The sequence below is a fragment of the Bos indicus genome, unplaced genomic scaffold (genome assembly GCF_029378745.1).
Source record: "Bos indicus isolate NIAB-ARS_2022 breed Sahiwal x Tharparkar unplaced genomic scaffold, NIAB-ARS_B.indTharparkar_mat_pri_1.0 scaffold_57, whole genome shotgun sequence".
NCBI lineage: Eukaryota > Metazoa > Chordata > Mammalia > Artiodactyla > Bovidae > Bos > Bos indicus.
In genome coordinates this window covers 496,000-513,912 of record NW_027223722.1, presented here as the reverse complement: position 1 = coordinate 513,912, position 17,913 = coordinate 496,000, and the positions used below count along the sequence as shown (strand labels likewise).

Below are 17,913 nucleotides of genomic sequence, written 5' to 3'. Positions count from 1 at the left end.
CCGCTGAGCTACCAGGGAAGCCCTAAGAATGTTAAGAACAGATATAATTTCTAGGATCTCTGTATCAGTAATTTTACCATAGATTGTAACATGAGTGGATTTATTACTCATTTGATAATCTCTTTCATGTAATTTAACCAACCAATTAAACACAGTTTAATATCTCTCTTTGGGATGTTTCAGGAGCCCTCTGAAGCACCCCAAAGTTAGCTAGAGGTCAAAGGAACTTCAAAAGAATTCGATTTAGTAAGTTTTATTGAAAAGATCAATTAAAAAGGTTTAGAACATTTGGTCAGATTTAGTCAATGTTGCTGGGTGTATCATTTAGCTTGCTGATATGTCACAGTGGTCATAAATACCAAGGCTCAAGGTCTAGTGAAAGTCAGCTCCGCCATCTTGGACCTAGTTGGCTCTAACCAGTTTTCTTATGCTTGTGTCATTCGTAACAAAACCCATTTATCTAACTAATTGTAATCCAATTTTAGAAAATCTTGGTCATGCATAACTCTTTTTAGCATTTTTTCATTCTTTTTTTTTTTTTTTTTTTTTACTGAAAACACACTTCCTACTTTTCTTTAGCAACCAAGAACTAACTTTCATATTAGCATTTTATAGATTGGCCAGCATAAATACCAGTGATAGTCTCTAAAACCCTTGCTTTCTTAGAAAATTTTAGGATGGCACCAAACATTATTCATTTATAGCCCCGAATCTCTTTGTTTCTCTGTAAAACAAAATTAGTGTTTAGTAGTAAATGCTTCAAAATCTTATTTTATTTGGAAATGATCTAACTATTCAATAGACTTCCAACACTTCGTTTAGCACAACCCTTAGAAATTCAAGTTATGCCCATCTGGAGAGAATATTTTAAACAGATATTTCTAAAGAATACTTATTCCTAATAGAGTTTATCCAAAAGCTCATATCTCATTTACATTTTTTTTAGAAGTTTCTTCACTAGAGGTAATTTCCCTATTGACAAACTTGTAACAGATACAATATTTAGCTTACTAGGTACAGTGAAAATATTCTACTTAATGTTAATTACTCTAAGACATGTTTATATTAGACAGGTCAAGAAACAAACATTAATATCAGGTATTTAATACTGAATATTTCCCACTTCACATGAAACTAGAATTTATTGTTTAATTTAGAATTATTTGATTTGTAAGGACTTACTTTTCTTTAAGCCAATTAAATACAGCTCATTTACAAATTAACCTCACAAATACTATCCAGAGACAAAGACATGCGAAGACATATTTAGACAGACACAATGCAAGATCTAGTTTTATTTTCTATGCTTAGTCATGAATTGGATATTACAATATAAAGTTTACTAGTTTATAAAAAACAGCTGGAATAGATAATACTTTTAAAGTCTTTTCCCCTTTTTTCCTCAATCTCAGGAGTTAAAGTTGGTCTAGATAAGTGTTCCTGAGAACAGAGCCAGAGCCCTGGTCTCAAGGCACAGGGAAAGAAAATCAAGTTCTAACAAAATGGCAGCAGGTCTAAACCAAATGGTGGCCAAACAAAGAAAAATGGCCATAAAAATCACAACACAGAACACAAAGTTAAAACACACACATATAAACCTGGCAGTCCTCATCAGACACTCCCTTAAATACAAGAAAACAGTCTCTCAGAAAACCTCCTATACAGACACAGAACTTCAGATCCAAGTGCGAACAGAGTAAAGGAAAATATCTCAGGTCTTCAAAGATTTCAAAGGAAGGAAAGGAAGCCAGGTTGAAAGAAGGGGGAGGAGGCAGGAGAAGGGGGCAAAAGGGGTGGCCTTACAGACATCTCCTGCCACCTGCAGACACCCAGGCCTGGGCCTCCAGAGAAGGGAGGACTGGAACTCGGCCCTACCAGAAATCAGACCAGAACGGAACCAGAATTCAACTTCTCTGCCAAGAGGAGGTGATCAGTCTCCAATCCTCAGCTCAGGCTGAGGCCCTTCGATCATCACATTCCTGTGTCCAGGACCGGGGGACTAGTAAAAAGGGGAAGGATAGGAAGGGTTAAGGAGAGTAGAGAGAGAGAAAAGGGGAGAGAGGTCAATAAAGTCTCTTGTTCTTTACCGGTCGTGGCACTCTGGTCAGTTGTCCTCATCAGGAGACCAGGGACAAAAAGGTCCCAGTTGCGGCTGCTGGGTCTGGTCCATTGGCAGGCAAGCTGGCCCCTGAGTACCCCCAAGTGGTCAGGAGGTCAGTTGCAGTGAAGAAGAGTCCCCGCCAGACTCGCCATTTGTTGCAGGAAGGGGGACTCCTTCCAGGGCTCGAAACTGGGCTCTCGTCTAACACTCGGAAATGAATTGTCCAAGGAGACATACGTGCTGACAAAGCAAGATATTTTATTGGGAAAGGGCACCCCGGTGGAGAGTAGTAGGGTAAAGGACCCCAGGAGAACAGCTCTGCCACATGGCTTGCAGTCTTGGGTTTTATGGTGACGGGATTAGTTTCCGGGTTGTCCTTAGCCAATCATTCTGACTCAGAGTCCTTCCTGGTGGTGCACGCCTTGTTCAACCAAGATGGATGCCAGAGAGAAGGATTCTAGGAGGTGGTCGGACATGTCGTGTCTCCTTTTGACCTTTCCCAAACTCTTCCAGTTGGTGGTGGCTTATTAGTTCCTTGTTCCTTAGCAGGACCTCCTGTCGTAAAACAACTCATGCAATTGGTTACTGTGGTGCCTGGCCAGGGTGGGCGGTTTCAATCAGTGTGCCTCCTCTAACAACTCCTCCCTGAGAGACTTCATACTCAAGTTACTTCTTGGGAATTGGGGCGCAGATCTCTTTCTTCTATAACTTCTTCCTGCTGCGCATGGGCGTATGCCTGCCTAGCAGAGCAGAAGTCTCTCTCTACCTGATCTAAGTCAAGGTATTTTTTGCCTGAAACCAGCATTCACCCTTGTAATAACAGTAATTTAGTTGGTTGGGTGGGGTCTGGGACCTGGCTCTGCAACTGCTGCCAGCTGAGACCTGCCTCCTCAGCCAGGGCCGTGCACTGGTGGGAGGACGCAGACTGGGTGCTGGATGGATGCCCTCCTGAACCCGGGAAGGATAACCTGCCTGCCCAGGACCCCTCCTCGCCTGGGCCTGGACATGGGAGGTAGAAGGTGGTGCCTTGGGACCTGACCCTGTCTTGTCAGAACTGAGCGTAGCATTTGCTTTGCAGGAACATCATGACCTGACCATGACCTGACCTCAAGAACAAAGTCTCTGACCCCAGAAGTAACCAGGCCACTTCTTCAGCTTCCCTAGAAAAGGGCTTTGCTGAAAGCTTTCTGGGAGCTCAGGTTTTTTTGTTTGTCCTTTCTCCTTGTTTGGACCTGAAGTAAGGCTTTCTCTGCTCCAGGCTCCTGAAGGTTTGGTACTGCTTGGCTTCACTGTGTGTTAGGAACACACACTTGTAATCAGTACCAAGATGATATTCTAATCAAGAATAGAATATCTTTTTATTCTCAATGTGTTAGCTTCGTCCCTCTTCAACCTGAAATGCTATCAACAACTTGGGGGCAGGTCATTTTCTCTCATATAAATTATTTTCCTAATCAGAGAGGAATGTGTGAGCCTGAGATTCAGTTTTTAAAATAAAATGCTTGCTCTGAAAAGCCAAACTTGACCATAGAAACATACTTTCTGGACAGTACCCATTGGATTCACCTTGTCCAGAGTCCAGTTCACTCTGAAAGTTCTGTGGTGTATCATTGCCATGGTAATGTGGTAATGCTCATTTTGCATTCTGTACCGTCAGTTAGTGAGCTGAGAGAGGTTCATGTAAGGTGTCAAGTGAGAAGGGCTCACCTTCAACCTTGAAAGTTTGAAAATGGGTAATCTGAACTGTTGTTCTGGAGGTAAGTCCTCACTGATCCTCTGAAGGTTGTTCCTTCAAATGGGCTAGTTAACTTTTACTAATGAATTTTCCTCATCTTCTTTTTTTTTTTTTCCTTTTCCATCACTCTAATTTATCTGCAGAGTTATAAATATGTCTTATAGTTTTTTTATTCCTTGTTATATTTTGACTCTTCTATCTGGTGACTGCCTTAATTATCTTCCTAAATTTAGAAGAATGTACAATTTCCCAGTGCCAGTTTTGTACACGTTCTACCAGAGAACAAATGGAAAGACGTGAAGCAGGAAAACCGTGAGGTCTCCCCTACAATGGACATTATAGGAAAAGGGAATTACAGCTCAACACTTCTAAATGTAGCTTCCCAAATCTACAGGTACTAGCAGTGTAAATCCAGAGACTTTTAAAAAGGAAAAAACCTGGGATTTACTTGTGGGATTTCTATGGGTTGATGTGGACAAGATCACTGTTTGGCTGTTGCCAGTGAGTTTGGTGAGATGGGGCAATGCTGTCGGGTTAGTAGGACAAACATTTGGTCACTGAGGGAAGGAGGGTCTCTCTGCTGATCCTCAAGAAGAATCTTGCATTGTGGTCTCCAGGTTGTGAGTATGGAGATGATTTTCAAAAAGAATTTGGGGCTCTACTGTCTTCCACTACAGGGTCTAGAGCATGATAAGGAGTTGATAAGAGTCAGAATTTTAGTGAGGGCAGACTTAAACTCCTGCCCATTCTTACATAGTGCCAGGTCCAAGCTGCTCAAATAAGTGTTCAGATCAGCTGTGAGACTTTGAGCATCACAGACGTAATTAAGCCACCAAAGCCCAGCACAGATGGCCACGTCCCCAGTCAACTCACATTTACTGCTCATCCAGACTTGGTCAGTAGAAGGGAAGCTAATTCCTTGTACAGCCATCATGTAGCCTTTGGTTTAGAAGGTTCTGAGCTCTGAGAAACTTGGTGACCAAACAGACACAGTACAGGATTCCATACCTTGTAAGGGCACCAAAGTAGAGGGAGTATATATTGTATATATGTATATATATAGAATGATAAGTGACCAGTAACTTTAAGCTTAGTGACTGGTCCTTCTAACAACAATGACTGATATTTAAGAAGCCTCTGTCCATCATCCAAATATTAACCTTAGAATTTAAGATTCCACTCACATCATGAGAAGTCAATACAATAAGGTTTTGTCCATTAATTATTTTTAAAGCTTCAGGTGCTACTAAAGCCGATGCCCCAATTACTCTTAGGCAACGGGCCACCCGCATGAAATTACATCTAATTCTCTGCTTAGATAAACACTAGGTTACTGGTGAGGCCCTCGGAGTTGTGTCAAAACTCCCAAGGCCATACCTTTTCTTTCAGTGACAAACAAATTAAATTCTGATCCTGTGGACAAACTCAAAGCGGGAGCTTGCAGGAGAGCAGTATGAAGAACTTTAAAAGCCTTTTGAGTATCTGGAGACCAAACCAGTTTGTCGGTTTGAGCTTGCTGAGTTTCAGCTATAAGTTTATATAAAGGCCCGGCAAGTTCCCCATAACCTGGAATCCTAATGCAACTGTAGCCTGTGATTCCTCAAAATCCTCTCAGTTGTCTTAAAGTCATAGGTAGGGGATGATTTAGTATAGGTTTAATTCTCTCGGGACCTATGGCCCTAGTCCCTTCTGATATGATTAGGCCCAGATATCTAACAGATTCTTGACAAAGCTGTGCCTTTTCTATTGATGCCTTGCAACCGCCGCCTGCCAGAAAGTTTAAGAAAGCTCCTGAGGCTCGTGAACAAGCTTCCTCTGTCTCAGCACAGAGCAGAATATCATCTACATATTGTAACAGCACCGCTTCACAGCTATTAAAGTGTTAAAGATCCTGTGACAAACTTTGTCCAAATAAGTGAGGACTGTCACAAAATCCCTGGGGCAAAACTGTCCGGGTTAACTGAGAAGCTGGCTGCGTAGGGTCTTCAAAGGCAAATAGAAATTGACTTTCCTCCGCCAAAGGCACTGAATAGAAAGCATCTTTCAAATCAATTACTGAGAAATATTTGGCTCATTCAGGCATTTCAGACAATAGAGTATAAGGATTAGGCACCATGGGGTGTAAAGAACTACAGCCTCAAATTTATTATTAAATCTTGAACGTCTTCATTTACCATTTGATTTCTTTATACCCAAAATAGGAGTGTTGCATGGACTGTTACAGGGAATTAATAGTCCCTGCTCCTTTAAATTTTCAGAGATGGGTTTTAACCCTTCTTTAACCTCAAGTTTCAGTGCATACTACTTCTTATGTGGAAATAAGTGCAGGTCTTTGAGCTTGGCAACTACAGGAATAGCAGTTTGTGCTCGACCCACTGATTTTCCATCAGCCCACACTCTAGGATTTACATTTTGTTCAATTAAAGGGAGAGAAAGGGAGGGCTCCATATTCATAAAAACAGAAGCATGGACCTTGCTCTGTATATCCCTCCCCAAATGCAGTGAGGGAGACCTGGCACGATCAGAAACTCGTGTGAAAATAGCACAGTCTCAGTTATAGCTTAAAGATCAAGTGAAATAATACCTTTTGGCTCATCCAGACAGTCCCATTATGGAAGCGGATTGGGAAGAAAGTGGGCCAGGGGCTTCAGTAAACACAGAGTAAGCTGCCCCAGTGTCTAAAAGGAAATCGACGGATTGGCCCCCCAAAGTTATTAATACCCAGGGTTCCTCAGGTGTAATTAGGACGGGAGCTTGTGTGGGGACTGCATGGGCAACTTCAGTCCTGATTGTCTTGAGAGTCCGACCCCTGAAACCTACGCATCTGGGGGCAGTCTCTCTTTCAGTGTGGTCCTTTGCAGATCGGACATGGAGTGGGGGGCAGCTTAGATGCCTGAAGGCAATCCCAACTGAGGTGCCCCTCCTTTCCACAGTAATAGCAAGCCCCTCCCTTTTCACCTGGGTCCCTCTGGGCATTTTTCTCAGGCTGTTTCAGGATGGTTCTTACAGCCATTATGAGGGCTTCCACCTGTTCCTTTTTCTGCCTTTCTTTCTATTCCTAATATTCCCTACCATAATAGACTGTCTGAGCCAGTTTTAACACATTATCTAAAGACTGATTTGGTCCACATACCCGTTTTAATAGCTTATGGTGGATATCTGGAGCCAATGAAGTGAGAAATCTATCTTTTAACATCACTTTTCCCTCTTCACTTTTGGGATCAATCTTAGTGAATCTGTGAAGGGCTTCTCTCAGTTTATCTAGGAATTTACCAGGAGCTTCCTTCTCCTCCTGTTCTATGTTTGCCAATTTGCCATAGTTCAAAGGCTTAGGACATGCCTGCTTGAGTCCTTCAAAATACATCTGACAAAATGACTCTGATCCCATCTTCCTTTAGCTATGTTGTAGTCCCAATCTGGTTCTATAGTTGGGACTGCCTGATTCCCAGTGGGGAGGGCAGCTATCTTGTCTTCCCTCTCCCCTACTGATTCATTACCAAGCCATTCATCTCCATAAGCAACAGCTTTTCCCAAAATTTGACTCTGAGTCAGGAGTCAGCGTTTGTTCCAAGATATATATCACATCTTTCCAAGTAAGGTCATAAAGCAGAGTAACAACTTTAAAAGCTCTAATATATTTTTCTGGGTCCTCTAAATAGTCTCCCAGATCCTCCTTGATTCTTGGTATTTCTCAGTAAGAAAAAGGCTTATTAACTTGCATAGACTGATTATTTTTCCTGGTGAGTGCTTCATGAAGAGGCAACCGCTTGTGTGGCTGTTCCTCAGTCTCTCTGGCTGCTCTGTGCATATGATCCCAGGGATAGACTGGAGAAACCTGATTTTCTTGATCTCTTTGTCTCCTGTCCTCCATCTCATCTAGCAAAGTAGGAGGATAGGAGGGAGCTAAAGGAGTCACACCCAAACCCATACCCTTAGGACACAAGTCTGGCATACTTCAAAGAGAGAAAAAGGGCAACACATATGCTACTTCTACCCATTACCCTTGTTTTCTACAGAACCGGTCTAATTGTAAAACAGTATTCTACTTAAGAGACCCTCCAATTGGCCACCATTTGCTGTTCTCCAGTGGCTACCGTGGTCATGCAGTATCACATAGGAAGAACAGGTGTGTCTTCTTTAAGCCCTGGGAATCAAATCTATCCTATTTTTTTCAGGATACAGTTCAAAGGAGTGAGGCTGGAATTGTTAACTCCCATCTGTAAGAGAGAAAAAAGTGACCCGCACCATCTTTCTACCAGAGGCGTCCCTCCCTGCTCTAGATGGGGATGTAGACAGACTTTACACCAAAGCTTTTCTTTTCTGGTCAGACTTAGTCGGTCCCTTACTGTTGAAGGCACCGTACTCATCCCTCCAGGTTCTACCGCCGAGATTGAGTGTGGATGCACCCGGGATAGACCTGATGGCATCCCTGACTGACGTCCAGCTCTTCACCATTAAACTTTGCTTGCCTCTGATGCCACCCAGGGTGAAATTAGAGTAACCTTCCACGAAAAGACACCAGGATTCTTGGCCTCCAGTTGAGAATTCAATCCAGGGCCAGAGATGAGGCTTGATCACTCAGAGCTTTTGTGCAATAGAGTCTATAAAAGTTTAAAAGGGATAGAAAAAGCTTCTGACATATACATCAGAAGGGGGCAGAAAGAATACCCCCTTGCTAGTGTTAGCAATGGAGTTATATACTCTCCAATTAGTTATGACAGAGAATCAAAAGAATGCCTGGAAGTTGTAAAGACCTCACTAGACCTACTCCTATAATTTACATTTTAAGATAACAGGATTAGCCAAAAGGTTTTTTCCAGAGACTGTCCTCAAGCAGGATACATTATTGTTATATAAGGAATGTAGAGGGAAAGAGGGAAAAAAAGCTTGTCCTTTTTCTTCCTTGAGAATTCCAGACCCCTCTCTCCTTGGGAACACCCAGACTTCTTATCAAACTGCCTAGGAAATGACTCTCTCACAAGGTCGTGGGCAGAGACTCATGGAGACAGTGAGCACTTGGAGGAGGCACAGCCTCATTCCTGGTCACATGTAGACAAGTTGAGGGTGGCAACAGGATTTTGGAGGTCAGAGACCCACTTTTTCACTGAAGCATAAAACACTGAGGTCCTGGGAGGACCCTGGAGACAAGGACACCAGGGGCCCAAGTCCAGGCTCTGAGGAGCACAGGGTCCCCTGGTCACATCCTGACTCTAAATTGCCCTTTTACTTTCTCACAGCCACTCCACATGACTGCTGCCCACCAACACCAGAAAACAGTATGGCAGATAACGAAGAATTAGAGAAGAAGAGCAAGAATATGGAAATCATTTATTTCTTCTTTCATATCTCCTTTTTTTTTTTTCTTTTCTCTTTTTCTGATCCACAGACTCTTCCTTGTAACCTATTCCCATCTCCTCTTTCCATCTTTTTATGATTATCATTCTGCAGGACCAGGTCTCTTATAGGCAACTGGGTTCCTGGGACCTTATATAAAATATATGAAATCTGTCTGCAGCCCTCTTCCCCCACTTTCTTAGCATCGTCCTCACTCCTGACCTCAGGTTGGCACCCTTGAATCTGGCTTTGTCACCGTGAGTGGCCTGAGCAGGAGTTGAGGCTGGAGTCAGTAGGTCTGGACCCACACAGCTCAATGGGCCCCATAAAGTCTGCACTGCCCTGGGCTACCGCATATGGTTGCTTTCCTGCCCTGGAAGGGCTTGGACCTGCCCGACTGATCTCTTCCTTCTAGATGTCAGAAAACTCTGTTAATCTTTTTGAGGAATGCTTTTGGAGATGTCATTGTTCTTCCCTGGTGCCTCGAGGTTAAAGCATCTGCATGCAATTTGGGAGACCTGGGTTTGATCCCTGGGTTGGGAAGATCCCCTAGAGAAGGAAATGGCAACCCACTTCAGTATTCTTGCCTGGAGAATCCCATGGATGGAGGAGCCTGGTGGGCTACAGTCCATGGGGTCCAAAGAGTTGGACACAACTGAGCTACTTCACTTTCACTTTCACTTTGGGGATGTCATTGATGATGATGAAGACCTGGACGAGCAAGTGTGAATGAAGGGCATGGCATGAAAAGGTGAGGCTGAAGAGGGCACATGTCCCTCTTTTTTTCTGAGGATATACACAGACAGGCAGATTCACAGTGATACTATGTGGTTTCAACACATGCCCACCTCCAAACACCCTCCTTCACACAATCCCACACCATCTAAATGATGCAGTTGCTTCTGGAGACACCAGAACTGGGCCAGTACTTTTTTCTGGGAGGTCAATCTCTAGGTCTCACCACCTGTAAGAACCAAAAATCAGGGCTCCTCCTCAAATTGATGCAGCAAAGGGCCCCACCTTCACCAATTAGATTGTATCCGAGCAGAGGGATGTATATCCCTGAATATGAAGAAATCTCTTTGGCTGTTTCATAAACCTGTGATGAGAGATGAGAAAAAAGTGTGAGGGTGTCAGCATCTTTTATTCTCTGCACTAAGTCTTCTCTTCTGATTTTTCTTCTCAGAAAACTAAAACTCCTTAAGTCAATGGCCTCAAAAGAAAACAGAAAGGCTCCCGTGTTAAAAAGGGTGGCCTATTTCATGTAAGATCTCTGTTTCCATTTGAACAACAATTACAAAATTCTTTTCCAAGAGGAAAAATTTCTGCTGAGGAAAGTACCTACTGTTATACAGTAGTAACTGATGCTTTCATTTTAACATGTCCTTTGGAATCAGCTCTGTGTTGACAATTGATATACCTTAAATATTCTAGCAACCAAGTAAACTGTATGCATCAGTGATAATGTACATTGTCAGACTACTATAATTGTATTCGACTGAATAAAATAAAAGAAGTGAAGCAACGGCCTTATTCCAGATAAACAGATGTGACCATACCTTCAGGGTACTCAGTCCCTGTTCCTCATTCCAGCCCCGGGGGGGGGGGGGGGTTCCTCCAGCAGATCCTCCTGGGGAAGTAGTGAGACACAGAGTAGCTTTCAGGACACTGGTGAGGCTGCTCACCAATCCCTCAGTGTTCTATTTTTCTTTTTTTTTTTTTTTGATGGGGACACAAGGTGGAGCGTATGCATGTGGGAGGTTAGTAATTATGGACTGAGCTACCACTGAATCATTCTCTTTGCTGGATGAAGGAGAGCAAAGGAGAGGAGCAGGAAAGAAATGAGCTACAGCTTCTGCATATTAACCAGTGATAACCTAACAGATGGGGGAAAGAAACACTAAAATGCGTGTCAGCTTTCAATGATAGAGACCTATGACCCTCCTGTCTGTTGAGCTGCAATTCCCTTATTGTGCAATGTCCAATGTTGGGGAGACCTCATGGTTCTCCTGCCTCTGTTCTTTCCATTTTTGGTTTTATGGAAGAGTGTGTACAAAACTATCACAAGGAAATTGTTCATTTTTCTAATTTAGGAAGATATTTAAGGTGGCCATTTGACAGCAGAACCAAAAAATATAAACTAAGGAATAAAACAAACTATAAAATACATTTATATCTCTGTAAAGTGATGGAAATGAAAAAAAAATGAGTTGATGTATGGCAAAACCAATACAATACTGTAAAGTAATTAACCTCCAATTAAAATAAATTTATCTTAAAAAAAAAAAGGAAAAACAAGTCAGTAATCGTTAACCAGCCCATTTGAAGAAACAGCCTACAGAGGATCAGTAGGAACCTCCCTCCAGAACAACAGTTCAGGTTGCCCATTTTCAGTCTCAAGGTTGAAGGTGAGCTCTTCTCACTTGACACCATATGTGAACCTCTCAGCTCACAAAGCGACACCTGGTGCAGAATGTGCATTATCACATTACAGTGGAGATGATTCATCACAGAACTTTCAGAGTGAACTGGACTCTGCACAGGATGAGTCCAACTGCTACTGTCCAGAAACTCTGTTTCTATGGACAAACTGAGCTTTTCAAAATAAATATTTTTTTTTCAACTAAGGAATCCTAGGTTCATGGATTCCTCTCTGATTAAGAAAATAATGTATATGAGAGAAAAAGGCCTGCCCCCCAAATACAGTTGTTTGTGAACGTCTCAGGGTGAAGAGGAACAAGGCTAACATGTTGACAAGAAAATGTATTCCTGTATATATACCATTTCTATTCATTTATAAAATTTCTAAGTAACCAGATATTTCTAGATCAAATAATTCAAAATATGTTCCAGTTGAAATAAAAAGCATTAACTGAAATTCAATTGCAAAATGTCATATTCTTACTGTAAAATACATATACTTATCAAATTATGTAAATCCTTCTCTCCTCTACATATATTACTTCCTTTTCTCCGGATACATCTACATGTACAGACTTACTCATCTCTCAATCTCTGCCAATTCATTTAACAATTTATCTGTTATTGTGTGTAAAGCCTGGCTATTCACTGAACAAGTAACAAAAAACAATTCACTGTGTTTTCAGCTGTAGGTTAGGTGAAAAGTGTATTGTTTTTCTACATGAAGAATTTTAGACCACCCAAAACTCTAGGATTAAATGTGTGTTCTGGGTCACAATTCAACACCTAATCAATCCCCAATCTCATGGTCATGAACAGTGGCTACAGAATGATAAGTGACCAGCCCCCTAAAACACAGAAGTGAAAACTTTAAGAGAAAGATGAAAAAGTGAAAATGAAGTCACTCAGTCATGTCCAACTCTTTGCGACCACATGGACTGTAGCCTACCAGGCTCCTCTGTCCATGGGATATTCCAGGCAAGAATACTGGAGTGGGTTGCCATTTCCTTCTCCAAAAGTTGCCCCATTTAAAACAAACTACCCCATTAAAAGTTGCCGCATTTAAAACAAATAAATTCCATGCCCAAGGCATGGAATCCCGTATTGTGTGTGTGTACCTCTGTGTTCAATAACATCTGATTCTTTGGAACCCCATGGCTGGTAGCCCACCAGGTTCCTCTGTCCATGGGATTTTCAAGGCAAGAATACTGGAGTGGGTTGCCATTTCGTTTCCAGGGGATCATCCCAACCCAGGGATGGAACTCATGTCTCCTGCACTGGCAGGCAGATTCTTTACCACTGAGCCATCTGGGAAGGCCAGGTGTAGAACAAAGCCTTATCGTTACTGAAAAAAAAAAAAAAAAGAATGAAAGTGTTAGTAACACAATCACGTTGGGCTCTTTGCATCTCAGTGGACTGTAGCCAGCCAGTCTCTCTGTCCATGGGATTCTCCAGGCAAGAATACTGGAGTGGGTAGCCATTCCCCTCTCCAGGGGTCTTCCCAACCCAGGGATTGAACCTGTGTCTCTTGCACTGAAGGTAGATTATTTATTGTGTGAGCCACCAGGGAAGCCCTTCATTGCTGACTCAACTCACCTCACCTCCAAATATCTGAACTAACAGATTAAGTGGGTCCTTGATGAAGTAAAACAATAATTAAGATGGTGTCAAATTATTTAAAAGGATTACCCAACTGAGATATGAACCAAGTGTGGACTGTGAGGAAAGCTGAGCACCGAAGAATTGATGCTTTTGAACTGTGGTGTTGGAGAAGACTCTTGAGAGTCCCTTGGACTGCAAGGAGATCCAACCAGTCCATTCTGAAGGAGATCAGCCCTGGGATTTCTTTGGAAGGAATGATGCTAAAGCTGAAACTCCTGTACTTTGGCTACTTCATGGGAAGAGTTGACTCAATGGAAAAGACTCTGATGCTGGGAGGGATTGGGGGCAGGAGAAGAAGGGGATGCCAGAGGATGAGATGGCTGGATGGCATCACTGACTCGATGGAAGTGAGTCTGAGTGAACTCTGGGAGTTGGTGATGGACAGGGAGGCTTGGCGTGCTGCAATTCATGGGGTCACGAAGAGTCGAACATGACTGAGTGAATGAACTGAACTGAAATGAAATGAACAATTTTAGTGCTTCCCAGCTTGATGGAAAATGTGTGTATGTGTGTCTGTGTGTGTGTATATATAAATAAGGAAACTGAGGAATAAAAATTAAAAAAAGAATTAGGGAATCTATTTATTTTTTAATAATATTTTAAAAGTATGTATTAAATTTGTTACAATATTGCTTAGTTTTTATGTTTTAGGATTTTTGGCTCCCAGGCATGTGGGAATCTTAGTTCCCGACTAAAGATTGAACCCAGAACCCACTCCCCTTACTTTGGAATCCTAACCACTAGACTGCCAGGCAAATCCCTAGGGACTGTATTTTCAAATATATTGGAGGAATATAATTCAAAATGAAATAAAGGACAGCAGTTCAGACACCCAATTTTAGAAGGAAATCAGAATGAAGCAGATTTCCCTTCTAGTTACCACCTGAGAACTCATGGTGAACGAAGAGCAAATGAGTAAATGTAGGTACAACTCTTAGAAACATGTACGTCAGAGTGTCAGCACTATCTGATAGTTCCATTAATAAGTCTGGAAAAAATAACAGTACTTCCAGAGACAGCATCTAGAAGGCTATAGAATACGGAAGGAAGGAAAGAGATTTTAATATACATTCTGTTGTAACCTGTGAATTTTCCACAAGTGTGTTATTCTGATGCTTTTAATATAAAATATTTTTATAAACTAAGCCCCATGTCATGGCATGTGACACCCACTTTGGTCCCAAAGTGAGGAATTCAGACAGGGTGCACTTGGGATGGCTATTTCTGCTCTAGGATGTTGGGGTCTCAGGAGAGGAGACTCACCAGTTGGGGTTGATACTACACTAGGAGCTGGACTCCACTGGAGGTGACGTCACTGCCACGTCTGCAGCTGAAGCTGGGCTTGCTGGCAGAGCTTCAGGAAGCCTCCCCACGAGGCCAGGGCTTCCTCCTAGAAGGCAGAACCACAGAGCTCATTGTGGGTGGTGGATGGCTCCAGCAGGAGGTTGATCTGAGTGGCTCATGGCCTTTTCAGGCTTAACTGTGGACATTACACAGTGTTATTTCCAGGACATCTGTCAGTGATAAGTAAGCCCTCATTACTCTGTATCAACTCTTGTTAAACGAAAGGGCCTAGACTCACATCTAAGTGGGTGAAACATAAAAGAAATTGCATAGGTGTTAAGATTTATACCTGTACATATCAGTTTAAAAATAATAGCAACACATGAAAGGATGCTCACCATCATTCATCATCAGGGAAATGCAGATTAAAAAAACAAACAATGAGGTATACAAAAAACAAATGTTGGTGAGGATACTGAGAAAAGTGAATCCTCCCACACTGTTGGTGGGTATGTAAATTGCAACAGACACTACAGAAAACAGTATAAAGGTTCGTCAACAAAACAAAAATAGAGCTACCATATGATCTAGCATTTCTACTCCTGAGTATATATTTGAAGAAAACCAAAACCACTAGTTCAAAAACGTACATGAAGCCCACTGTTCAAAGCAGTATTATTCACAGTTGCCAAGATATGAAAGTAACCTAACTATCCAGCAGCCAGTGAATGGATAAAGAAGATGTTATGTGTGTGTGTATATATTCACATATGTGTGTATATATATATATATATATATATATGTATATATATATATATATATATATATATATATACATATATATATATATATATACACACACACACATATATATATATTCACAGACATACAATAGAATACTGCTGCTGCTGCTGCTAAGTCGCTTCAGTTGTGTCCGACTCTGTGCGACCCCATAGATGGCAGCCCACCAGGCTCCCCCATCCCCTGGGATTCTCCAGGCAAGAACACTGGAGTGGGTTGCCATTTCCTTCTCCAATGAATGAAAGTGAAAAGTGAAAGTGAAGTCGCTCAGTCGTGTCCGACTCCTAGTGACCCCGTGGACTGCAGCCTACCAGGCTCCTCTGTCCATGGGATTCTCCAGGCAAGAGTACTGGAGTGGGGTGCCACTGCCTTCTCCAAATAGAATACTACTCATTCATAAGAATTAAAATATGCCGTTTGTAGCAACATGGATAGATTTGGAAGGTATTATGCTCAGTGAAATAAATCAGAGAAAGACAGATACTGAATGATATCCCTTATGTGTGGAATATCAGTAACACAACAAACTAGTGAATGTAACAAAAAAGAAGCAGACTCATAGAGAGAGAGACCAAACTAGTGGTTACCAGTGGTTACCATTTCTTTCTCCAGGGTACCTTTCCCACCCAGGACTTGAATCCTCATCTCCTGCATTGGCAGGCAGATTCTTTACTTCAGAAGGAAAGCCCAAGGAAGCCCACAGATACGTATGAAGATATACAAATACATATGAAACTGAATCACTTTGCTGTATACCTGAAATCAATACAACATTGCAAATCAACTATACTTCAATAAAAGTTAAATATTAGTTCAAAAAATAAACATACTTTTAAATGGCCTACAGGTAATTTGACTCAAAGCAAAGTAAGCAATAATTTCAGTATCAGCATTTATGTATCTCCATTACGTAAGACTGTTCAAGTGACCCCTGCTCCCTTCCCACTATATGCTCCTACCTCTATCTCTAGTCTCAGGCCTCACTCTGATGTCAAACACTACACGTGCACAGCTTGCACTGTGGAGTCTGGGAGAAGGAAAATCCCAGTTTTATTGTTTAATAGCCATGCAAGGGTTCTGAACTTAATATTATCATCTGACACTTTTCTGTTGCAGTCTTAATTCTGTATCTACACAGAGAGAAAACCATGAGAGAACCCAAGGAGAAGGCAGTCATCTCAAAGTCAAGGATGGACTGCTCAAGAAAATCCAACTCGACCTTAAATCCCAGCCTCCAGAACATGAGAGAATAGTGTTCGGTCTTTTAAACAACCGGGTCTGTGGTATTATGTGATGGCAGTCCTAGTAAACTAAGACAAGACTCTAAAATATCTTTGAATCTAAATTACTTTATTTATACAGCTTATAATTACAATGCATTGACTAACAAGTGAAATAATCTAGAGACAATGGTTTACATACCTATGAATTTCATTTTCTCTTTGTATGTTTTTCCTGTGACTTCCAATTCCAATGAACTACTCATTGAACTCATTCTCAGGGTTTCCCCGGTGACTCAGAGGTAAAGAAACCACCTGCCAATTCAGGAGATGTAATTTTGATCCCTGGGTTGGGAAGATCCCCTGGAGAAGGAAAAGACAACCCACCCCAGTATTCTTGCCTGGAATATCCCATGAACAGAGAGGCCTGGTGGGCTACAGTCCATGGGATCGCAAAGAGTCAGACACATCTTTGCACCTAAACAGCAAACTCAATCCCGTCAAGGGCAAAGAAAATGAGAAGAGAAAAAGTTAATAGTCCAAGGCATTTAGAGAAAGTTTGCTTGCATAAAATTTACAAAATATTACTCAAATAATTTCTTGTTTTATTTTTACTTTCCTCTCATTCTGGTAATACTATTCTTCATGAATATGTCTGTTAGAATATTATTGTTTTTGTTGAAATGAAAAATTTTGAAATGAATAACACCCTTAGAAATTCTTACAGTATCACAATGTAAGTAAATAGGAAATGAAAATGACTTCATCTTGTTGTATAAGCAATTAATGCATTTTGGTTTCCTATTTAAATGCCAATGTGTTGGGGCTCCCAAATCTTCTGCCTGGAACTTGTGAGTCATATTCAAGTGTGCCAGCAACTCAAGAGAAGGGATCTTTTTCTCCTGCAATCTGCCTCACTTCAGAGTCCCATCGACTCCTTATAGTGTTTTCTTGACAAAAAGCTGATAATCATGATTAATCCCTCACTTTCTTTCACTTCCCATTTCACATCTGCTAGTTCAACCTTCAGACTACCCACCCCACCTCCACCTCCACCAATTCTGAATCAAATCTGCCCTTGTATTAGTTCTTTTAAGTCCTTGAACCACAAACCATAAAAAGGATCAGACCACACACCTCAACTCTCCTCCAGCAAGGGGCTTTGCCTCACAGAGCAGTCCCACACATGCTCTTTTTCTCCATCCATTTCCCCAATCCCCATTATCTCTAATTAAAGGTAGGGAGAAGAAAGGAACTGATATTACCTACATCTGGTGATTCTAGGCTAGCTCCCTTTTTAATTGTGTGTGTGCCCATAGGGTCCACCTCTTTGCGGTCCCATGGAGTGTAGCCCA

General features: G+C 41.7%; 1 long non-coding RNA gene across 1 annotated transcript in view; it reads right to left on the bottom strand.

Moving 5' to 3' along the window:
- Positions 1-11,770: 11,770 nt before the first annotated feature.
- LOC139182001 (uncharacterized) overlaps positions 11,771-17,913 on the bottom strand; it is a 30,206-nt gene continuing 24,063 nt past the window's right edge. The window contains exons 3-4 of the long non-coding RNA XR_011565598.1: positions 14,517-14,643; positions 11,771-12,936 (exon numbers count right to left, since the gene is read on the bottom strand). This is a non-coding gene — a long non-coding RNA (uncharacterized lncRNA). The remainder of the gene's footprint in view (positions 12,937-14,516; positions 14,644-17,913) is intronic.